This window comes from Meriones unguiculatus, chromosome 11 (assembly GCF_030254825.1).
Source record: "Meriones unguiculatus strain TT.TT164.6M chromosome 11, Bangor_MerUng_6.1, whole genome shotgun sequence".
NCBI lineage: Eukaryota > Metazoa > Chordata > Mammalia > Rodentia > Muridae > Meriones > Meriones unguiculatus.
This window is the reverse complement of record NC_083359.1, coordinates 87,514,010-87,539,489: the sequence shown is the minus strand read 5'-3', so window position 1 is coordinate 87,539,489 and position 25,480 is coordinate 87,514,010.

The following is a 25,480-nucleotide window of genomic DNA, read 5'->3' as shown; positions in this document are numbered from 1 at the left end:
GCTCTGTGCTCTACTTGCTTGAAAATAATATCCTCTGGACTCAGCTGTCACAAATAACAGAATTCTCTAGGTCTTTTAAAGGGCACGATAAAATAGCTGAGATAAAGATATTAAAAACCTAACTGTTTCACTTAGTTTTGGGCCTCTGAGAATGTGTATTAAAAAATAAAGAACGGAAGATTTGCCTCAGCTTGGAGGTTTCTGAACAGCTGGTTGTATTTCTGGCCTTCTGGGGAGGGAGAGGAGCTACAGAGAGCCAACCTGCTTGACTGGGTGTCTGGGAAACAGGGCAGAGATGATGGGGGCAAGACAGACTTCCCTAGGGCCCCGTATCTCCTAATTAGGTCCACGCCCCCAGCAATGCCACCAATTTGTGACTCTATCCACAGGGCAATCTCCTGGTTGTTAAGGCATTTTCAATCCAATAATTTCCCCCAAGCAACCAAGCCTCTAACACACGAGCCCTTTAGAGGGCTCATAATTCACCCACTGATGAGCCTTCTGGTTGTTTTCTCTTTCTATTTCATTCTTTTCTTTTTTATTGAAGAACACTTTGTATATTTGAAGGTTTTTTTTTTGTTGTTGTTGTTCAATATGAATTTGAAGATTTTTTAATTAATGAGAAGAATGACATCATGGTAGGTGTGCCATTAAATGTGTAAATCTCTGATTAGTAGAGACATGGGAATAATAACAGCTATTTGAATCTGTGAGTGCTGGACGTCTCTCCTTTACCAATATTTTACAATTTTATAATATAACCCTTTCATTTCACTGATTATAGTTGCTTCCAAGCATTTAGTTTTATTTTTAATAATATTGTTAGAAGACTTTTTCTTAAATCTTTTCACATAGTTTCTGTTAGTATATGGAAGTAGTACATCACACATAGCATAGAAATAGTATATAGAATTTTTTGAATGGCTTTATTTATCTATCCCACAACTTTACTGAATTAGTTTATCACTTTAAATAGTTCAAAATTTTTTTGATGAAGCTTTAAAGACTTATTTGTACACAAGATCCTGTGCCAGTAAATAGAGACAAACTCACTTCCTCTCATCTGCTTTGCAGACCTCATATTTGTTTTTCTGCCTGCTTGCTCTGGCTAAGACTCCTAGTATTTTTGTTCAAGGAAAGTAAGGAGTACTCCCTACCAATGTACTTCAGCACATCAGGTCACATCCGGACTGAGTGCATCCTCTTCCTCTGAGGCCCGGCAAGGCAGCCCTACATTGGGAAGTGATCAAAAAGCAGTCCCTGTCAGAAACAGCCCCTTTTCTGAGGAGTAGGGGGTGGGAGTAGGGGTAAGAGGGAGGGAGGATGGGGACCAGAGGAGAGGAGGGAGGTGACTACAATCTGGATGTAAAGTGAGTTAGAAAGAAAGAGAAAGAAAGAAAGAAAGAAGGAAGGAAGGAAGGAAGGAAGGAAGGAAGGAAGGAAGGAAGGAAGGAAGGAAGGAAGGGAAAGAAAGAAAGAAGGAAAGAAAGAAAGAAAGAAGTAAAGGAAGGAACGAAAGAACGAAGAAATGAAGGAAGGAGAGCTGATTTTCTTGTCTGATCTTCAGCCATAGATGAGAAGCCCTGGGCTTTCTGACATTGTCATGTCAGGTGTGGGCTTATGGTATGTGGCCTTCATTGTACTTTATAATATTCCTCACAGACATCGTTTCCTGCAACTTTTTTTTTTTATGTTGTAAAGGGATGCTGAATTTCATCAAAAGCTTTTTCTTTACCCACTGAAATGATCATATAATTTTAGAGGTCCATTGTTTTTTTAATGTGCTGTAAAATATTTATTGATTTAAGTATCTTTAACCATCCTTCATTCTCAGAAATATATTTGCTCATGATGTATGATGTTTTTAATGTGTTAATGGGATTTAGTTTGTTATTTGTTGAGGATTTTTGCATTCTCATTAATCAAAGAACTATCTCATACTTTTCTTGGAGTGCCATTGTCTGGTTTTTGCATCAGAGTGATTCTGGCTTAATAAAAATGAGCTTGAGAGTGTTCTCTTTTATTCCTGCCTTTTTTGGACCAGTTGAAGAAAGATTGGCAGTGATTCTTCTCCAAGTGTCTGGTAGAACTTGCCAGTGAAACCATCTGGTCCCAGGCTTTTCTTTGTTGGAAAATTTTTGACTACTGATTTAATCTCCATACTCATTATCAGTCTGTTCTGACTTTCCATTTCTTCATCCTTAATTTTTGGTGGGTTGTATGTTTCTGGGAGTTCAGCAAGTTCTTCTGGCTTCCTCCTATTGTTTATGCTCAGCTCTTACCTTTGTATGTGTTATCAGCTGTACTGTCCTTTGCTCTCACTGAAGATTTTGCTTTAAATTGCTTGTATTTTTTTAGCTAGTCTAGCTAAGGATTCGATAGTTTTTTTTTACTCTTTATACAAATTTTGTTTATTGATGTTTTCTATTTTTTTTAATTGTATTTTCTTTATTTCTACTCTAAATCTCTGGTGAGTCAATCATTATAATAATCTCCAGTTTAGGTTTTTCTTGTTTTTGCTAATTCTTTGAGGCATAACGTGTTTTGTTTTTTTTTTTTCATTTGACACACTTATTTTTGAATGTAGGTTTTTGTCACTATGAAACTATGTATTACAGATTGAGTCTACCTTATGCTTGGAACCAGAAGTGTTTAGGCTTTTCAAATAATTCGGAGTTTGGAATATATAATGAGCTATCTTGGGAATGGTACCCAACTCTAAACACAGAATCCGTTTATGTTTTATGTATACAAAAGCTGTGGATAATTTCACACAGTATTTTTAGCATAACTGTGCCTTACTGTGACCTGCCACATGAAGTCAGGTGTGGAGATTTTCACTTGTGCTATCACACTGGCACCCAGAAAGTTTCAGATTTTTGAGTCTTTTAGCTTTGGATCTTCATATTAAGGATGCTCAAACTGAACTGCTTTTTCTATAGCCCATAATGGCCCGCTTGTTGTGCTGTCATGTTCATTTGTCTCAAGAAACTCTCTTATTCCCCCTTTGATTTTTTTTGACACATTCAAATGTAAGTGTAGTTGGTTTGTGTGTGTGTGTGTTAAATTTATTCTTGTTTGTGATCTCTAAGTTTCTTTCAGATAATGAATTATAGTTGGATTTCTTTGTGGTAAAGAGGCCTTCAGAATTTCATTCTTGGAGAATGTTCTTGACAGACTTTAGAAACATGTATATTCTGCTGTTGGTGGGTTGAATGTTCAGGTGCATTTTGTCTATGAGTGTTGTTCAAGGCTGTTGTTCTGCATAGTTTCTGTGCAGTTTCTCTGTATGTTGATCAATAGAGGAAACTGACATCTCCTGCTATTGTGTGACTGTCTACTTAGACATCAGTGTTTGCTCTGGCTGTTTGGGTTCTCTGATGCGGCAGCATGTATATTTATAATTGTTATATCGTTATGATGGGTTAGTGCTTTCATTTCTCTGTAATGTCCTTTGTTTCTCTTGGCTGTTCCGTACTAAAGTGTATTTTGCCTTATGAAACCAAATCTGCCTCTGCTCACCTTCAGTGATCAGTGTGCACTTTGAGGGCTTTATCTTATTATTTGAGATCATTTGAGTTTTCTGGACCAATTGTTTATTTCCTTTTCTCTATATATAGATTTTTCCAGTCATCAGTTTTTTGAACAAAGATTTTGGCCATTTTTCTTTTCTCCTTCTAAGACTCTGATGATGTATATTTGATGGCACCCCATAAGCACCTGAAAGTCATCTGCATTAGTTTTTCTTCCCCTTTTCTGATCTGTTTGGATAATCTAAAGTGTTCTGTGTTCAACTTGAATAATTATTTCTTCTACCTGTTGTAGTCTACTTTTGAATACTTCTATTATTTTTTCAATTCAGCTACTGTACTCTTCTCTTCCAAGCTTTCTGCTTTGAATGTTTTCTCTTTGATGAAATTCTAACTTTGTACTTTATTCTCCCAAGGCTAGTCTCCTAATAGTCATGGCCAGTTTTTCAGCTTGTTCAATAAGTACACCTTGTTCCAATAAAGTAAAGTTTTTACTTTCACAGATTCTTAATTCAATTATCACACAAATAGACCTGACAGAGTGTTTGCTCCCCTAGCTACCCCCCCAAAAAAAAGAACCTTCACAAACCAAGCCTCTTTGTCTTCATTGCTCTTAGCATTATCTTACAAGTTCAACAAGGTTCTGAACACTCAATGGCTAACCCTCCCAAATCCTCCATCTTCCTCCAATAAAACTCCAAGACATAAAAGCCATGTGGTCAGGCCCATTACAGCAAGTCCAATCACTGGTGTCAATTTCCATTCTAGTTTGATTTTCTGCTGTAACAAAACACTAACTAAAAGTAACTTTGGGGAGAATAGGGTTTAGTTGGCTTACAGGTTATAGTCCATGAAAGCCGAGGCAGCAGCTCAGGGCAGGAAGAGATACAGAGGCCATGGAGAAATGCTGCTCACTGGCTCGCATTCACATACCTTGACTGGCCAGTTTGGTGGGGGAGGGGAGTGTGTTGTTAATGCCTGCAGTAGGCTGGACCCTTCTGTATCAGTTTTCAGTGGACAAAATGCCCTACAGACATGGCTGCAGGCCAACCTGGTATACGTGATGCCTCAGTTGAGAATCCTTCTTCCCAAGCATGTCACAACGACATCCAAGGTTAGCTGTCCCAGGGCCTCAGTGTGAATAAAGTGGAAGAGCAATGGAGAAAGATGTCAGACCTCAACCTCCGGCCTGAAACGCACGGGAGCATGTATACACGTGCTCACATATGCCGCACACACAGGCACATGAGCTAGAAGATGTAAAACAACGAAGCCTTAACACCAGGATGTCAGCTCTTCGGTGGTTAACAGTGTGCTTTACTTTTGACTTTCCACTAATTTAGCATAATACATGGAATACACTATGTAATAAATGTTTGATAAGTGAATGTAATTATTTTATAGTTGTTTTATTCCAATGTGGGCTTCTATTACTCAGCAATGTTTAGCCAATAACCTTTTATTATCTGCTGCAGGCCACCTGATGCTTATCTTTTCAACAAGATCCAAGTTCTTATTCTTATGTAACTTGAAGTTTTATTGCACAGCGCTTTTTTTTTTAAAAAAAAAAACACAAGTGTGTGTGTGAAATACATGCCGATATAAAGAATGAAGAGGCAATACATTAATGGACATTTAAGACGAAAGACAAATAAAATCCACGAGGGAAAAAATTCAAGCAATGTATTTTCCCTCATATGCAGAATCTACTCTTAAATATTTATTTAAATATAAATACATACATAAATATAAACACATACATGTATATATGGCTGAGAAGATGGCTCAGTCAGTAAAGTGATTGTCATGAGAGCATGAGGACCCAAGCTCAAATCCCTGGCACCCACATAAAAAGCTGAGCGCCGTGGAATCCGCCTGTAATTCCAGTTTTAGGGAGGCAGAGAAACATAGATCCCAAGAGCAAGCTGGCCATCCAGGCTACCTGAATCAGCGAGGCCCAGGGACAGTGAGAGACCACAACTCAAAACACTGAGTGATTAAAAACATCCAAGGCTGACATCTGGTTCCCACAGGCACATACATATGTGTGTTGGAGGGGAAACTGGGGTAACAAGAGAGGGTCAAGGGGCAGAAAAGGAGAAAAAAAAATCATGTGTTTTTCTCATATGAAGAAATGAGGTTTAAAATTTTCACAGGCTTGTGCAGCATGTGTGCATACACACACACACACACACACAAACACACTACTACTACATAAAGGCAGAAGGGAAGCTTGGTTGGAAAGAGGGAGGGGCCAGTGAAGAGTGGACGAGGTGGCTAGTGGCAAGCAAGCACAAACAAGCAACAATAATTTATTTGCATAAAATATGTTCAAAAATATGAAATGAAAGCCATCATTTCATGGCAAATAAAAATTTGTAAAGGTAATAAAGGATCACAGGAAAGAATGTTTATTGAAGTATATAAACATAAAGATGAGCTTGGGGAATGGTAGAAAAGCCAGTGGGTATTGGGAAATGGGTTCAGCATGTTAAAGAAAAAGGAAAAAAATAAAATTAACCGGGGAGAAAGGATGATAAAAGTGATGGATGGCACAGTTTGTCATCCAGGGGCTATATTTCACCTCATGGGTGATGAGAAGCCATTTGATGGTTTCAAACCCTTGTGTGATTTGACTGAGACTTTTAAAGGATGAGGAGATAAGGCATGAGTAATGGGCTGATGGACACAAGTGAATCCAGAAACCTGTTTAGAATCCATTGTAAAAACAGAGGAAGGGGATAATTAATAGTGATACAGGAGAGGGTGACAGTCACTGTCGGATGGAGAAATGGGCAGATGGTAGATACTTTTGGGTAGCAGAGCTTCCTGTTGGATTGGTAAGAGGGAGTAAGGCGTGAGCGGAACCATGATCATGAGGGAGTGGTGAGTGAATGCTGCGTTCTGAATGAAGTGCCTCGGGACGGCGGTGCTGTTTGGATGATGGACAGAAGATGGTGAGGCCTGGGTGTAAGTTAGAGGATATACTAAGTTTATCCTTTCTTGTCACTGGGAACAAATTACTTGACAGAAAAAATATAGGAAAGATTCAGTTTGGCTCATAGCTCAAGAAATGTCAGTCCATGGGTGCTTGTCACCATGGAGGAGGGAATGTGTGATACACAAGTACTTACTATAGGAAGCAGAGACAGAGACAGGCATCTCAGACCCAATATAACCTTCCAAGACACAGCCCTAGAAACCTATGTGCTCTGGCTAGCCTCCACTCCTCAGACATTCAAAACAAGAACCAGTGGGAGAGATTTTATACTGCGATCCTAACAGCAAAATACATACAGTAGTTGAAGGCGAGACATTAGACACTTACTCCATGAGTACACAGTGATAATTGTTGCAATTATGCACATGTAGTCATGTGTGCTAGTGCACTCATTTCATTACGGAACATGAAGAGGCTCTAAAAAAGATTGAAAATGTACCCAAGGATGTTTGGTTAAGAAGATCATCCACTCTGGGAACTCAGGTTGTCCAACTGAAACTTTTTTTTTCTCTTTAAATGGTCCCTGTTTATTCCCTAGGATTTCACCCTGGATTTGCTGCCCTTAGCTGTTCTATCCATGTAATTGGGATGGAGTGAGTTATTTAATCAGCCGTGTTCAATTAAACACAACAGAATTGGCTCGATTCTGTGTAAGGTGGGGCCTATGAACCAAGCCCGGCCATCGAGGGGCTGTTCAAGAGAGACTCCTGGGCAGAGGACTGAGACTCTTCAAGGGGCAGATGAGGGAGAGAAACCCTGACAGAAGTCAGCTGCTAGGCAGAGGCTTTGCACAGCTCCTGAAGAAAGGAGGGAGGCTGAGGAAGAAACAGTACTTCAACCTGAAGGCTCATCTTGAGTGAGGGCTAAGAGCGAGCAGTGATGAGTGTACGGGCAGGGGAGCAAGAGAGCCCGAACCCGAACACAGCCAAGTGCTGTGTGTGTTGCTGGCCGACTAATTGGCCTTTTCTAATCCGCTTTCTTTTCCACTATATGGTGGTCAGAGCATCTTTGTAAAAGGCTGCTCATGAGATCTAAAAGATGATGAATTTGAAGTTCTGAACGTTTCTAGTTCATAGAAAGTACCATGGGTTACCTGTGGATAATCAGGGAGCCCTGGAGGGAAGAAGTCAGGACATCGGAATCAAGGCCTTAGGGTCCATATTAAAAGCTTTTTCACCTTTACTCTGCAGGCCACAGAGATCTGCCAACAGTTATTAAACAACCAAGTAGCATGCACAGGAATTTCAAAGGTGATTCAGACCGTTTTATGCAGAAAGATAGAAAAGCAGGTGGCCAGGTTAAAGGCCGTCAAACTTTCTCATGTAGAAAACTTTTCTAAGGCTTCACAAATGTGTTTTGCTTAATGTTTTTGTTAATTCATTTTACGTAAATCAAATGAGTCGAAGAATGGTTCATTACGGCATAAAGGGGCAGTGGTCAAGCTCAGTCACGGAAGGAAATGCTTTCAGTTTTCTTGAACACTTCTGCAATGGAATGCATGTAATGGAGAAATAGCACACCCAACTACACGAGACTCATCAAATAAGGTGAATTCCTGATTCCTGGGCTGTGTGTGTGTGTGTGTGTGTGTGTGTGTGTGTGTGTGTGTGTGTGTGAATAGTGTCCTCTAAATTTCTGGCGATGGTTTCTTAGCTAAATTTGAGTTTGGAGCATGCAAATTATCTAAAGAGAATTGCATTTCCATAAGAGAATTGAGATACTGGGAACCTAATTTGTACGGTGACCTGACAAATCCCTGACTGTTGGAGGTTGGTCTGATGCGTATTACTGGCCCTCAAGATCTGGTTACATCTATCCTTGTTGTGTAAACCTGCCTAAGACATATCTGATGGCCTATACTTGGGCAGGGCAGAATGGCACAGGTGTGGCAAAGGTTTCTGGGCTTTGGGTTCAGGAGAATTACAGAAACGGATGGACAGAAAGAGAGGAAGAAGGGGGACACCATGACGGGTTACGGTGGAGAAGAAACCGCATAGGCTGGGAGGAAGTTCTCCAATAATGCTGTGAAAAGGCTCAGATGAAGAACACAAGCAAGAACCATGGGATTATGTATGGAAGGTAGACCAGATGAGGATGATTAAGGTGCATGGCATTGGATGGAGGCTGGAGATGGATGGGGAGGTTATTGAGACAGTGTGAAATATCTGCCCAGCCCAAGGTAAATAGGGTAATTATAAAATCTAACAGGCGCCTGTGTTTTATTATTTGTGATAGTGGATTATTATTGTGGTGGTGGTAACTTAGGGCTAATAATAAACATTCTATAGCCTAACACTCATTTTTTTTAATTTACTATAACACCTGACTAAAATCACTGTGACACTTTTATGAAGGACGGAGTCCCTGGAGTAGAGGCTTCTTAGCAATTTGCTTTCTTAAGTTTGTGCCTATATTATCTTTCTATTTGAACACCTTTTTCTTGACTTTTTTGTGGTTCCGAAGTCTTTACTTGTGTCCTTGCCCAATGTCCATCATTACTGAGAGACTGCAGAACAGGTTTGTGCTATTAGGAGACAGAGGAGCCTTTGCAAGGTAGGGTCTCCTGGGAGGTCAGTATGTCGTGAGGGGCAGGCCCTTGAAGGAGCTTTTGGACTGTAGGCTCGTTTTGTTCTCTTTCGCTTCTGGGCTATGATGTGAGCTGTTCTGCTCTGCCATCTGCTTGCCTTAATTGACATCTGATACCCTACCAGAAGTCTGAAAACGGCATGTGTGTTTGATCATGAATTAGAACCCAGGATGACAGCTTTTTTTCTTTTTGAGCCGATTATCTCGTCCAGGTAGAAAGGCTAATACAGTCGTCCTCAGGTCATTGTGGGTATAAACTCAGTGAAGCCTGTGGCCACTCCCATAGGACCCCTAGATGGTCTTCACGTAACAACTTGGGTTCTGACAAGGAGGCTGTTATAAAATAGCAATTCTGGACCCACTCATTGTCTACTGATGCTCTTGCTCCAGTACATAATTACTTACCCGTTCACTCCTGCTGCTGCTGGCTGCCATGATGATGAAGCCAGGAACTTGCCCTATGGCAGAATCACACTCTTAACCTCTAACAAGGAGCTAAGCAAACCTGCCTTTTTTGTTTGTTTGTTAGCAGTTACAAGCATTTCATTATAATAATTCAAGACTAATACATTTGCTCTGCTGTTATCGCAGTAAGCTAATAGCCTCTGCCTTATCACCTCACTTCTGTATCTGATCATTAAAAGGCTGACAGATCAATATTGGGCTTTTGATATAGTTTCCTATCCGTTTCTGTAATGCTTTTCAGCCAGTGTATGAAAATGCAGCTAGGATAAAACTTCTTTCAATCATGATGAAGGTCACCAGCGGCTATGCTACACATAGTGGCTTTCACAGAACAAAGCAGGGAGACTTCTGCTCTGGCTCGTTTCTGAGGCTGTCTTCCTCAGGGATCAGGAACCCCAGCAGATGTCTATGGCATTCTTCATGAACACTTGGAGGCACTGTCCTATTTAAATTTAAAGGTTTCGTTCTTATTGTGAGGTATGGCTCAAACTGATGAGTTTATTCTAGTGCGTATCTGTGTTATGTTAGTGAATGCTTGCCAGTAATAAAAAAGAGAAGAGGAAAGAGAGGGAGGGAGGGAGGGAGGAAGGGAGGGAGGAAGAGGAAGAGAGCGAGCGCATACCCTGGATCGTTGTGCTTGCTGAGTAATGACTGAGTAAATCTTTCCTAGTGTCGTGTCCAGCTATGAAATGACATCACCGGGTGTGCAGCTGGGAAGCAGCTGTCTCATGATTTAGTAGTTCCGCTCACAAATGCAGCACACAGAAACGACCTCACAAGCGTGGAGGGTAGAAACACATGATAGAAGAATTAGAGAGAGATTCAGTTTGGTCTTGCAGTAGCTTTGTCTTCAATAAAATCTATTTGGTCACAAGTTTGTGTCATTTAAAGAGCTAAAAACAGCCTGTGAAATACTCGACCTCTCGACGATTAGCACTGACAAGCTGGTCCCAGGGAGCCGGCACATCTGCTTTACTGGCCTTTTCACACACAGATGATCAGGTCTACAACCTCCGCTGCTTAGGGGAGATATCCCCATGGCATCTTTTTTTTTTTTTTTTTTTTTTTTTTTTAACCTGGTTTTTATTACCAAAGCACGCAATAAAATAGAGGCGGTCCTGTCAGTCATGACCCCCAGAGCAGACCGTATGGGCTGGTATTGAGAAGCTTCAGTGCCCACGCTAGACTCCACAGCTAGGACCCATAGCAGAGCCCACACCAGACTCCACAGCCCATAGCAGTGCCAACATAGAACAAGTATATGATGAAACAGAACTTCAGTAATTCAGTAACTGAGACTCTAACTTAAAGAGGATGGCTCGGAATTCACCGTGGCTAAACAGCATATACTTAGGCTGTTCTAGTCCCAGGGGTGGGATGGGACACTTTGACATTAGCTAAACAATACAAGCTTTTCCCATTATCTTTGCTTTAAGAGCACACTTCCGGTGCTGCCTTTGGCAATTTATTCATTTGTTCATCCTTTGCAATTTTACTGGGTCCTTTTTTATTTTTATTTATTTTTTTTATTTTTTTTACTTTAGGGTGCTGTGTTAGTGATAGCCTACTCAAAGCAAACTCAATCTCTTCTGTCCTGAAGGTCAAAGTCTACTGAAGAGACATATAAATTCTGGTATTTGACAACTATATTCTATGCGATACAGAAATGCTGCCCCGGTCTTCTGTGGGGCACCGCAGCTCTTCTGAAATCGACACATTATCTCACCTCTCCCTCCTTACTGACCACGAGAGTTCAGACCACACCTCCAGCTCAGTCAGCTGAGACCTGAGATGGGAAAAGACACGCTGTCCAGAGGATGGCTATGTAGGTCCTTAACAGACCCAAACGAGCATTCCTCGGAGGAAACTGTTGGTTGGGTGGTCATTTTGCAATATGGTGGGCGGGTCCTAGGGAGTCCTAGGCTTTGCACCTAGCTGGAGGTCAGTCTCCACATCTGGTCTGCTTTCCTCGTTTGCTGCTTACGGGGCTGGTACAAGTGAGTGCTCTCCGGTGAACTGTGATGCGCCTCGTCAGGAAAATGACATTGTGGTGTGACCTGCGTGTGGTGGTCAGACTCGCCAATGTGATGAAATTCAGCATTGCTATGGAAACGAACCTCTGAGCACGTCTGGGAGGGGGTTTATAGAATAGGCTAAATGAAGTAAGATTTCCCACACCGCTGCGCTCTCTCTCTCGCTCTCTCTCTCTCTGATGGATAGCTGATCTGTGGTTGATTCCCTCCCATGGCAGGATGTTCATCATGGGCAAGGAAAGTGAGTAAGAATTCAGAGAAAAACCTCAAAATTTTCTCTGTTAGCTCGGGTGGTGTGGTCAGGAAGTACGTCTGGAACCAAAGAATACTTCGGAGTTAGGATGATGAAGGGTGGTGTGAGGGACAACACAGTTTTCAGGTAATGTTTTGTGAATAATGGACTCACCCAGAGGCCTAGGGACAATAGTTAACCTGTGCAGCACTCTGCACAGGTTGCAATACAGGAGCAGAACAGCTGTTGGCAACGTGCTGAGCGCCTGTACAGTAGTCTGGTTGAACACTGAGGGGCGCTGACCCATAAAATCAAGGGTCAATTTTGTGGGCGAGTACGTGTGCCCTCTGCTGGCCACATTGGGGAAAAGCATAGAGATTTTTTTTTAAAGCACCTGTCCTTTCTTTATCCCAATGTATTTATTTCTCATTCATTCTCATATACAATTAAGTGTCATATTAATATCTGACGCACCAGTTTCTGTATTTTTTTGTGCTTAGGATGTTTCACCAAAATATAGCATATAAAGAGAAAAAAAATTGCAAAACACATTTTATATTTTTAAAAGAAATTCTGAGAGTCACTTGGACCCATTAAGTGAGCTGAATGCGTTCATTGAAAAACGGTCACAGTATTTTAGAACTTGGGATTGATGAATGCATTATTTATTTTAGTGGCATTTGTTTTAGAGTCAAGAAAACTGAAGCTTCAAGACATTAACATTTAACGTAAAGAAAACTGGAGAAAAGGTTAGTAAAAATTGAGATTTCATTACTAATGAATTTGTGTGTTACATGTATGTATTGTGTGTGTGTGTTTATTTGTTTGTTTGTTTGTTCATTTTAGTAGCAAGCAGTGGCCACGATTTGACCCACAAGAGGTAATTTAACTATTTATGTAGGGATTCATATTAGGATTAATACTGGCTGGGAGCACCAGGCGGTGAGCTGGAAACGAACAGGTAGGAAGCTGATCCTAGACCTTCGCAGAATTTTAGAGTAAGGAGCCCTGGTAAGCGCCAGGTACAGTTTGGAAGATGAAAAGACACAAGAAGGCTGCAGCATGGCAGGTGTGACTAAAGAGTTAGCAGACAAAACGCTTGCTCTTTAAAGACCTGAGGATTAGCAGGAAAAACGCAGTCATCTCCCGTGAGGACGCTTGTACTCATGGCTGAGTAGGCAAGCGTTGGGGAGGAGAAGCAGCTTTCCAGCCAGTGCCTTCAGCAGCTCCTTCTTCAGCAGTGATGAGGCGCAGGGCAGGTTCCGAAGAGCCAACCTCAGCAGGAAACAGTGCAGGTGGCAAAAAAAAGAGAGGAATTCGGCGCCGGACTCTGTCTGGTCTGTTATATGGCTGTTTTAACCAAAGCAGTCCAGGCAGCTTCTATTCTTTATAGTTTTCATATGCCACACAGGTGGCTTCAACCCCAGTTTGAACACAGTTTTATTTCAGGTCCCTGCTCACACCGGTCCTAGAACCTGAGCTGTGTCCAGGACGAAGGCTTTTCCCATAGACCTTGCCATTCCCACTCATTTTAATGCAAACCAAGAAGACATTGGCGATACACACTTACGTTAAATAATTAAGCAGAGAATAGATAAATTTCAAGATTCAATCATAGGATCCATGACCCAAAGCCTTCCTGCTACTCTTTTTGGGTTCATTGATTTTTGTCTCATTTGCTGTAATTATAAATTCTACAGCCATCTAGCAACCACGACCGAGGGCTTCGCTAATGAGACGAGATTGGAGATCATCACTCAGAATTTATTGACATAATTTTGCTGGCAATGCCAACCGCAGGTTGTCTGTTTTAGGTTCGAGTAACAAGGGAGAAAGGAAGCAAGGATTGCTACAGATTCCTGGCAAGAGCTGTAATAATGAACAGCACAGGGAAGAGACGTTAAAATAGAATTATACTGTCCAAGCTGTAATTATGGTGTTTACATGGGAATGAGCAATGGGAATGGTCACGTTACATTTACCGAACACAGGTTAGGAATTAAGACAGTAGTGCAAGAGATTTTATAGTTTCATCAAACTGTAAAGGAAGCAAAGGAAACATTTTCTTTTTGTGTGTGTGCTATATCCATGTGTGTTCATGTGTGCATAGGTTTGTTCAAGCTTGTATGTACATGTGGAGGCCAGAGTTCAAGTCCACATAACATCTTATTTTTGATTTTATGAAAAATAACATCAACTTGTCCTCTGACCTCAACACATATACCATGGAAAACACACACACACACACACACACACACACACACACACCATTAAAGAATTAAAAAGTAATTTTAAAAGACTTTTAAAAATATACTTTCATATGAGTCTGCATCTGGGTCTTTAGGGCATGACAGAAAAGAAACCAAACCTACCCTTTCTGCATCCAGTTGTCTAAATAAACACTAGTGATGTCAGGGAATACTTAAGTCAAAATTCACTCTATATGGTGAATCCTGTGTGAGGGATGAAAGAACCATGGGATCCTGTCTGTATCTGTGAACAGCTCACAGCATGATTGAAACCACAAGACTCTGTGTATATGAAGCAATAAACCCAGTACGGAAAGCACAGAAATGCAGTAGCAGACTTTCATGGCCATCTGGGGAAGTTAGCATTCAGAAAGGGGTAAACTTGGGCCTCCCATTGACGATAAGCTTTGTCATGACTGACTCCACAATGATGTTGACATCTTTTCTGTCTGCACAGCTGTAATGAACCCTGCGGTGTGGTTGGGTTCTCAGAGGCTCAGCTCGGCATCAGAGGGATCATATAGCTTCACAGATAATCTGAGATTTCTGGCAGGAATGAATCGAGTTTGCCGTCTCTCTTATTCACCAATATAGACCTAACTTTGGAGGTTTTCTCTGGCTTGTGTGCCCATACTGAATACTGCTTGCAAGTACCAGACAAAGGAAACAGGGCCCAGAGAACTGGCCTGATTAGGAAAGGGTGGAGTTAGGGGTGGATTAGATGATTCACTACCCAAGAATAAAGCCCTGAGTTCAGATCCCCAGCACCCAGGTAAAAGTGAGTGGTGTGTATCTGTAAACTCCATGTAGGCGGAGAAACAGGTCCTGGGCCAACTGAGTTAGACAAAACTGCAAATGCAAGGTTCAGTGAGAGACATTGCCTCAGAAACAAAAGCGAGAGGCAATGGGAAAATATCTGAAATAAGCTTCTGGCTTCTGTGTGCCCATGTAGAGATGATCATATTCACTCAGACACACACACACACAGAGAGAGAGAGAGAGAGAGAGAGAGAGAGAGAGAGAAGAGAGAATAGAGAGAATAGACTCAGTCATATGGAGACTCAGGTGGCTACAAAAGCATCCCCCCAATCTCACAAACCACCCTGGCTCTGGTTTCCTTGCTCTATAACCTGGCCAGCTGAGTCTTAGAGGTGACCTGTCAATCACCCCTTCCACCTTTGTAGCTGACAGAATGGAGCTGTGATTCTAAGCCCCTCCCACTTCCTGCAGTAGTCCCTCCTGCCTAGGCCTGGCTCTCTTCCCCTCACCTGGAGTGTGCCCAGTGAGGATCATCAAGAGAGAATCTTTGGCTGGCTGTCCCGATCACCCTCGGCCTATTTGCCAGTGCTTGCTTTGAGCACCGCTTGGTGAACAGCGCTGGCTCCTCTCGTTCTGACTCTGTCTTGACAGATGGGCACCTGTAAAACCCCATTTGAACAGTGTCTCCATTTAGGAGGGAGAGCTGGAGGGTGACGGCTTTCCCTCCAACTCTCTCTATGTCTGCTCCCCTCAGCGTGGAATTTAACAGCCACTTCCGGAAGGCTGGACCGTGGCACAGCTGTAGCCGACCATCACTTGGGCACTCTCCAACTAACACGCAAATAAACGAGCACTGATCCGCCAGGCTTCGGGCGCTCTTCTACGAGCTTTACATACCCTATGTTTCAAGTTTTAATGTCTGCCGGGGAGAAAGCACGCGGTCCGCTTAGGGAAGGGGTTAACCCGAATTGCCCGACTGTTGTGTAATTAATAAATAGTGGTTCAAAGTCCAAACACTTGATGTCAAAGTTATTGTCCCTTGCTAAACACCCCACTATCTCCCATTCGTTGTCGATTGATATCTCTAGGGCTTTTGCTTGCTGGAGAGTTACAATTTCACTACCGTAAGATGTACTTTCTTTACTGTTGATTGCTTGCTGAAGCAAACAAACTGTTATAATAATAGACAAAGGCAAAATATGTATTCTCCCAACCACATTTATAAATATTTATGACAGAATGCCTCGGTGCAGTGCTTTTCTTCCATGTAATTGATAAATTACAAAATAGAGGGATGTGAAATCAGAAATATTTTTCAATCAAACTCTATTTCCCCAACGTGAAAATGTTTATCATCTCAGTGCACTTTAAATGTTTGAATAAAAGAATTTCCCGTTCGCGGCCTCTCTTTGAAAGATTCATGCTCCACACAGTCAGCTCTCAATTTCTGTCTCCCAGATGGAGTTGGAAGTAATGATCACAGAAAACATATTTTAGCACCGTCAAATATCTGAGAAAAATCTAACTCCACCAGTCTCATTGAGATTATTAGGGCTGCCCGTCCGTATTTCTCTGTTCTCTTTCTGATCACACAGAACGATTTATCTTCCCCATCACCTCGGAAGCCAGGCACGATGCTGTTCATTGGCCACATAAATGCAAGCAAGAGTGACCTATTTTACCCTCCTGTCACATCTACAAGACATAGTAGATGCCTTTGCTCTCACTGCTGAGACAACTGAGGGACATCTTTAGCCTAAGCTCCCGAGTGATTATAATGAGCACATAATAGCCTTGGCGTGTGGTATAAGCTTTGCTGTGAGACACAAGTGTGCGGGGACTTTCATTACCATAACATAACCCGGATCATACTCACTGGTAAGCTGATATGAGGGTTATTTACATTTCCCATATTTCCTTCACATTTTCCCTGTGTAACTACAGTTTTTATGTGGATGTAATTATAGTATATGATACAACATTTTTTTTTTTTGTGCTAACCTTTTCAAAATGTTATGCTACGTATATTGCCATAGTTTTCTCATAGACAATGTATTTATCATTTTACTGGTTGTATAATGCCCTGTTAGACCAGCCTAGAATTAATTATTTGTTATTACTTAAGTTGTTTTTGTTTTGTTACAAATTATGAAGTTATAATTTTCAGACATATATAGCTTAATTTTCTCTCTCTTTTTAAAAGTGTTTTGTTGAGTCTTTGCGAGTTTCACATCATGCACTTCTGTCTCGTTCATTTCCCCAGCCCCACGTGTCTGTCCTTTACCCTTGGAACCTCCCCTCCCCCTCAAGATAAAACACACACACACACACGTAAATGAGACAACAACAGAAAACAAAGCACAGAAGACATCTCAATGGTGGAAGCTGTAGTTTGTCACAGGGTGTCCCACAGATTACCCCTCTGCCCACACATCTTCACTAGTAAATGTTCAATGCAGTGGGTCATCAGTCTGGCTCGAGATCTCTGGCTTCTGTGACACCATCAATATCGGATCCTCATTGGCACTCTTCCTGGTTATTCTGTTGTTGCAGTGTGTCATGGAGATCCTGCAGCTTTGAATCGGCAGGACCAGCCCTTTCACGCATCCCGACGTTCACAGATGATGTAGATTTGGGGGTGGGCCAACACAGAGTCCTGGATCTGTGCCTGGGTGGTAGCTATGCCGGTCAGCCCCACTGGCTCTCTCTCCTTTACCCACACCACCAGGGTGAGCTCTCGGGCACTACTCAGGCTAGGCCACCCAATGCCGCCACCAGCAGGAGGCAAGGTCAGCTCTCCTGTCCTCACACCCTTGGGGCCAGCTCACCTTCACCCAGGCCTCCAGAGCCAGATCCACTGTTCTGCTCAGTCAAGGCACAGATTCACTCTCCCAAGTGCTGCAGACTGTCAGGGGCTGGGCCAGCTCTCCTGCTCTCATACCCTCAGGGCACCTCCCCCTCCCCAACCCCCCAGTCTCACAGCAGAGGAGTAGCAAGGCCTTCTCTCCCTTGCTCATGCCCTTGGCTCACCTGTGCCTCCTCGACCATTGTCAGCTGTGCTGCCCAGGTTAGGTGGAGAACCTGATCTCCTGAGTGCTACAGCCAGGGAGGGACAGGGCCAGCTCATCTGCTCTCATGATCCTAGGGCCTGACACAGGTGGTGAGGGGTGAGGGAGGAAGGCATCACTCCTACACTCATGCCACCTCACAGCTGAAGAGCTGTGGGGCCAGCTCCCCTGTGTTCTTGAACTCAGGGCTGGCTCACCTATGCCCCCAACTCCAGGATCAGCTCTGCTGTGCTTTCCAGGCGAGGTGAAGGACTCACTGCACCTGGTGAGGGGCAGGGCTAGCTCTCCTGAGCTCATGACCCTGCGGGCAGCTTTCTCTGCTGCTTGGAGGTGTGTGTATTGGGGTGGGGTGGGGACCAACGACACCTCTGTGCCAGTGCCACCTCATAGCAGAGGAATGGTGGGGTCAGCTCTCCCACACTCAAACCCTTGGAGACAACTCATCCAAACTGCCATTAGGGCCAGCTCCACTGTGATGTGATGTCTGGAAGAGGCACAGGGCCTTCTTTCCCTAGCCCTGTTGCTGCTGCTGCTGCTACTGAGAGATGGAGCCAGCTCTCCAGAGAACCAGAGCCAGTGAGGGGCAGAGCCAGTTCTGCACAACCCTGGACATGCACGTGGTCCCCTGCAGCTGCCCTGACCAGGGACACCACATTCTCTAGTGATCATATGAGCCAAACATCAACATGAACCCCTGACATTTCATAGCCACAGACCTAGACCTGGCCCCCAGAGGCAGATTCAGCTAGGACCTCACCATGCCCCCAGGCGGCGGGGCTGGCCTCTCAAAACAGGCTGCTCCTCTCCACCCTCAAGTCTCCAGTCCCATCCCTCTTCATAATGCTCAAGTGGCTCCACTTCTCTTTCTTACCCATCCGACTTGTGCATTGTGGTGGCCCCTGTTACAGTCTGGCCATGCAGCTAGCAGGCCCCTGGATGACATCTTCTCTCTGTGCTGTGTGGTCTGGCTGCAAGTGGGTGTCTCTGGTCCTCCTGTGCCATGACTGTGGATGGCATGGTGGTCCACAGGTCTCTGCCTGTCCTCCTCCTGTGCTGTGCTGCCTGGATTTAATTTTTATGAGTCCTAGGCATAAGACAGCTTTGACCACCAAGCCAGGCATCAAGGATGCCTGGGATGAACTAGGATGAACAAAGGACCACCATCTGCTCTGCCCCTGACTGATAGGACAGCACAACCAACAGGTGTCTCTTTTCTTTGCCCATTGTGTGTGTGTGTGTGTGTGTGTGTGTGTGTGTGTGTGTGTGTATGTAGGGGGGGCTGGGAGGGATTGGAAGAGTGCTTAATTCTATTTAAAAAATACTTCTCGGGGGGGGGATACAAAGTGAATAAAGTGTAATTAATAAAAGTTTTTAAAAAGCTAAAAAGAAAAAAAATACTTCTCAGGATAAAAGAAAAGAATTTTCTTTTTTACTTTCAACTTTGTAGTCAGGTATTTTACAGCCAAACTCACAGACCTTTTTTTCTGGATATTTGCACAAGAATTTTAGTGATAACAAAACTGAAATATTTCCATTATGTTTTATTTTTGCCATCCTTTCATATCATAAGACTAACTATGCTGAGACATAATGTCAGAATGTTTTTTTCCAAAAGATCCAGACATTGATTTCAGAAAAAAAAAAATACTTGAGCCAAAGGTGGTTGTATATACCTATAATATCTGTATCCTAAGAGGCAGAAAGAACACAAGCTGGAGAATAGCCTGGGCTACATAGCAGCTTCCAGGCTATCCTAGGCTCCATAGTGAAATCCTGCTAAAAATGATGTTTGTTTATAGAATTTTGTATCTGCTGTGAATAGTTTAAGGTTATACAAGTTAGTGCCCCAAAAGTAGATGGGTCGTTCTAGCTGAGACTCAGCTGACACTGTTTCACCCTCTCTCTGAACCAGAGACTGTTTTTTTGGTTGATGGTGAACATGTTTACATGACATTAATCCTTAGGAAAAGCAGACTGGTCACCCTGCCAGAAAACACAATCACTCTGCTTATTCAATTCATTTTGACGAATAAGGCAATTTTATTTCTTCTAATGCATAGGCAGTATGTCTGAGACTGTTGTCTGTTTTCGTGCTCCCCCTATTTCCTATTTGTCTAACGCTGCTTTCCAAGGCATTTGGTGATTTTTAGCTATTACCCCATAAATACTGCATAGGATGATGAAGTCAGCACTCTGCACAGACATCTGGAACATTCAGAGAACCAGCTGTGATTTCTTTACCTACTGCTAAGGTTTCTCTTCTTTCTTTCTTTTCTTTTCTTTCTTTCTTTCTTTCTTTCTTTCTTTCTTTCTTTCTTTCTTTCTTTCTTTCTTTCTTCCTTCCTTCCTTCCTTTTTTACTTTCTGTCTTTCTTTCTTCTTCTCTCTCTTTCTGTCTTATCTCACTCTTCAGTTGGATTTCCTCTGCATTTCAACGATCAAGAGACAAAAGCAACAGCTAGATGGTAAAGGTGAGGTCTGCACAGAGACAGGAAACATGGACTTATGAATGCCAATCGCAGGTAAGACCCTTAGCAACACTATCAGATCAGCACCTCTGGTTGGTCACCTGATCTTTTTCTGGATGGCTAACTGATGTAGGAGGGGCAAGCTCACGGTTGGCAGTGCCACGCGTAGGCGGGTGGTCCCAGCTGGATGCAAGAAGGTAGATGAGCTGAGGAAGCAGCCAGTGAGCAGCACCCCTCTAGCATCTTTGCTTCAGTTGCCGCCTCCAGCTTCCTGTCCTGGCTTTACTTGATGGTGGAATGTAATCTCTAAGTTCAAATAAACCCTTTTCTCCCCCCCCCCCCAAGTTCCCTTTTGGTCAGTGTTATATCACAGAAACAGAAACCAACTGAAAGAGCATCAATCTGATGAAATATAATAGACAATATTATAAAATATGTTATTGCAGAAGAAACTAAAAAGATTTTAAGGTCATTTTTTGAAGTGAGAAATTGGATGCCTGGTCATAAGAAGCTATTATTTTGAGAAATAGAAGACATTTTGTGCTGTAAAGCAATTTTCGTAGATAAAGGCTATGCCACTTAAAGGCTCCATTACAATTTAGTTTTATGCAGATCAGTTACTGCCATCAACTACAAGGCAAGGGATTTACCCGCTATCAGGCTAGAGTTCAAGACTAGGATTACGTCATTGTCACTTGAAGATAAATTATACCATTTTTCCACACGTGTTTCACAGATAAAATGAATGTACCAATACCCACCTGAGGCCCAACATAAAAGCGTACACTAAAAAAATGGTCTGTAAGGGGCCAGCAAGATGCTTCAGTGGGTGGGTGAAAGTGCTCGCTGTGTAAACCTGACAACCTGGGCATTGTAAGGAGCCTGAATGAGATGAAAAGAGTCAGTTGCTGTGTTGAGAAAATACTGCGTGATCCTGGGAGAGAGAAGACCGGGCCCTTGACATGGTGACATGTGTGGGCAGGAATGGGGAAAAGCAAGCAATTAGAGATATTGACATTTTCAATCATTTTGGCTCTGAAAGGAGATAAGAGATTAGGTGGTGAGTTGAGAGAGAGACAGATGTGTGTGTGTGTGTGTGTAAAATGACACATGGGTGAGTATGTGACAAGGCACACATATGGACATCAGAGGACAACTTTGTGGAGATGCTTCTCTCCTCTTGCCTTTTTGTGGCTTCTGGGGACTAAAGCTGGGTCCTCAGGCTTGCTGAGCGTGTGCTTCATCCTCTGAGCCACCTCACCACCCCTGATGGGAATCATCCAGCAAAGGGTGGACTTTCGGTGTGGTTTTAATTAAGTAATGAGTGATACCTACTTTACTCGATAAAATTCAGCTCAGTTCAGTTCTACAAATATTTCTGGAGGCTCTATGTAAGACAAAGCACTATCTTACACAAGATACATTTGTGAGCAACACAGTAAAAAGGTCAATGTCTTTGTCTAGGTGTGACAGGTTAGTAAACTATATGGCACATAAGAAGATAAATACAGCAGAAAATTTAGGATTGACTAAGGAGCTATAGAAGTGACCAAACATGGCCTTTAGTTTTAGATAGGGTGTTTAGTTAGAGCAGGACTTGCTGAGAAGGGGAGGAGTCCGTATTCCAGGAAGTCTGACAGACAGCACTCTATAGCAGCTATCAGGAGTACATCAAACAACTATGCAAACAACTATTATTTGACTCTGGCTCCCTAGGGAGATAAACAGTGAGGCCAGGAGGGTCCAACTGGTTGGATTCAGGTTGAAAAGAAAACGAGGAGGCACTGGCCTGGCTGTGATTTAAGACGTGTGGGAGAAGCTTGTTTGGGTACCAGAGATGAGGAAGAAGACAGAAGGAAGGAAGACAAAACTCCTTCCACAGCAGTTTTATCTCCACAATGCTTGTGTTTCCCGGCTGGAGCTCTTGAGCTGGGCACCTGCCACATACCTCACACAGGCATGGCTGTCCCCCACTTCCTCTTCCGGGCACAGAAGGCCTGCTCATTGCTTGGTTGACATCCCTGAAGTACTTCAGCAACACCTGGAAGATGCTGCTCCAAGGACCCCGGAGCTGCTATAAAACTGACTTAAGCTCTTTGCATGGACCTGAATCAACCAGAAGCCACTGGATTTGTCAGGACTGCTTTCTCCTGCTTCACGGCTTCACTTTTTCTCTCAACCTAAGTTTCAATAAAGGGAGTGCTCTTCACTATGAGGAGCTGTGTTAAGATGCATGTTCTGTGTGGCTCTGTGTGGGCCTGAGAATCTACAATTCTATGAAACCTACGTAGGTGCTTCATGTCTGGGGCAAGTCTGAGTACCAGAGGGCTAGCCTGGCCTTTTCTTCAGCATATTTGCATGAAAATGGAGGAAGATGCTCAGAGACGCTCAGCTCAAGTACTGTCTGCGTATACCTGCCTTGAAAAATCACCTTTCATACCCCTGTATTTTTTTGAGTGTATTTTTTCTAAAGGACATAATTGGTGCTGTAGTTTCACAAAACTACAGATTTTTTTTTTTTAATCTGGAATACATAGCCTGATACCTCTGCCTTTGTCTCTCTCTCTGGCTTTCTCTCTCCCTCCCTTTCCCTTCCACCCTCTTTCTCTCTCTCTAGCAGATGGGGACTGTTGCTCAAATAAGATGCAAGTTCCTGCCCCCTCTCCCCCCCCCCCCCCACTGCCTTGATAGCTGGGCCTGCAAGTGTCTAGATTCTCTTGTCTGGTACAGAATTAGGTTTATGTATTTATTGTTCAGGGGTTGGTTAACCACACCTATATAGAAAGCTATATTGACTCTATCTTTAAAAGTACAGAAAAGGCTATTCCGTTTTGGAAAGATTGAAAACATATTACGAGTACGTGTGTTTGTGTGTCTGTGTAGGAATGAATATGCGTGTATCTGTGTAGGTGTCCGTGGGGTCCAGAAGAGGTCACTGAATCCTATGGAGCTAGAGTCACAGGCAGCCATAAGGTGCCTAATATGGGTGCTGGGAACCAGACCCAAGTCATCTGTAGGAGTAGCACATGCCTTTAACCACCAAGCCATCGCCCCAGCTCCAAGGCATTCAACTTTAAAAACCAGAGCAGGAGTAAGAAAATAAACCATGAAGAAATCAAAAAGAAGAAAATGATAAAGGCAAAGAAATGATAAAGACAGAAGAAATTTAGAGTTACTGACAGGCCTTGAAATTTTTTAAATGTGTCCATTTGAAAATAATCAAAAACCAAGTAGTATGAAAAACATTTTAAAGAGAATATTATGTGGGATACTGTGAAGACTGAAAGAATTGAGGGTGTATAAAACCTCGTGGAAATGCACTAGTTAGTAAGTTAATTTCCAGATACAATTTTTTCAAAGGACTACAGGGGCTGGAGAGATTACTCAATAGTTAAGAACATTTGCTACTCCAGTAGACCCAAGTTTGATTCCCAGCACCCACATACATGGCTCACAATTTCCTGTAACTCCAGCCCCAGGAGACTTAATGCCCTCTTCTGGTCTTTGAGGACACACACACAGCACACAGTCATATAAGCATATAGAAATACACATAAATAAAAACAAATCTTTTAAGAGGGAATGAAAACTGCAGTGGAAGACATGGAACACTTCCATATAAGTCAAGGAGCCCTTGTAAGTCTCAGAAACAGCATAGTCTGTTGTTACTTGCCTTGGTTACCCGCCGTAACTACATCATAAGACTTTGTTGCCAAAAACACCACACACTGGTTGCCAGGACATAGAAAAACTAATCTTAAACCAACCAGGAAATGACGTACTCCTTGCTGGCTAGCTTCTGAAGTGCCAGGAGCTACTATGCAGGCTACTGGGGGAGAAAGGGCATTGGTGGTTTTATCCAGTGCTGGACCCTGCACACTGTGATACTGGCCTGCCTGGCAAAATACTTCCACTGGCACAGTAAGTGGTCTTAGTGTTACAGGTTAACAGCTCCTTTCTAATTGGATTGAAGCCTGTTGCACGGTGGGAAATCCGTGCCTTGTACTGTAGGCACTATTAAAAGCCCATTTTAAATGAGATTTTCTTTTCTTTTCTTTTTTTTTTTTGTTTGTTTTTTTGTGTTTTTCAAGACAAGGTTTCTCTCTGTAGCTCTAGCTGTCCTGGACTTGCTTTGTAGATAAGGCTGGCCTTGAACTCACAGAGATCCTCCTGCCTCTGCCTCTGCCTCTGCCTCTGCCTCTGCCTCTGCCTCTGCCTCTGCCTCTGCCTCTGCCTCTGCCTCTGCCTCTGCCTCTGCCTCTGCCTCTGCCTCTGCCTCTGCCTCTGCCTCTGCCTCTGCCTCTGCCTCTGCCTCTGCCTCTGCCTCTGCCTCTGCCTCTGCCTCTGCCTCTGCCTCTGCCTCGGAGAGTGCGGGGATTGCAGGCATGTGCCACCCTGCCTTAGTCTTGACTGAGTTTTTTTCTATGGCTTTTTTGGAAATATCAGCTACATCCATGGTTATATCTCATATTATTTAAATTATCTCAGACCTTAAAAAAGAAGACGGAGGGTTTGACAATCTTAAAGATGGCCCTATATACTTAACAGAAAATAACCCAATTTAAATAGATCGGGAAGTTCTGAAAAAAGTGATCAAGTGGAACATAAATCATGAAGTGCCGTGCAGCATAGGACCCAAGAGCTGAGATTCCTTGGACATTAGGGAAACTCTCAGTACAGCTTATTTCATCAGCAAAGTTAGTTAGGGTGAAACCACATTCCATTGATAGATTCTCAGATGGCATTTGAAAGCATTCAGTTGACAACTGGAGGGCATTATAGAACAGGAAATAAAACAAGCACTGGAATTATATATAGTATATGAGGACATGCAGATAGGACTAAAAAGCACAAAACAATGGCTTTCTCTTTGGAGACCCATACCTAAATATTTTACAATTAAAAAAATATAAAAACAGAGATGGATATTTGCCAATTTCAGAACAAAAGAAGAAATAAACCTTATGTTATTGATACTGCTCATCCACAGAGCCAAGTAAGGTCCTGAGCTACTTGAGGCCATCCCAAGCCAGCTACTTGCTGCTTTGTGTGTGACCTTGGTCAAGCTGCTGAACTTCTAGTCTTCATGA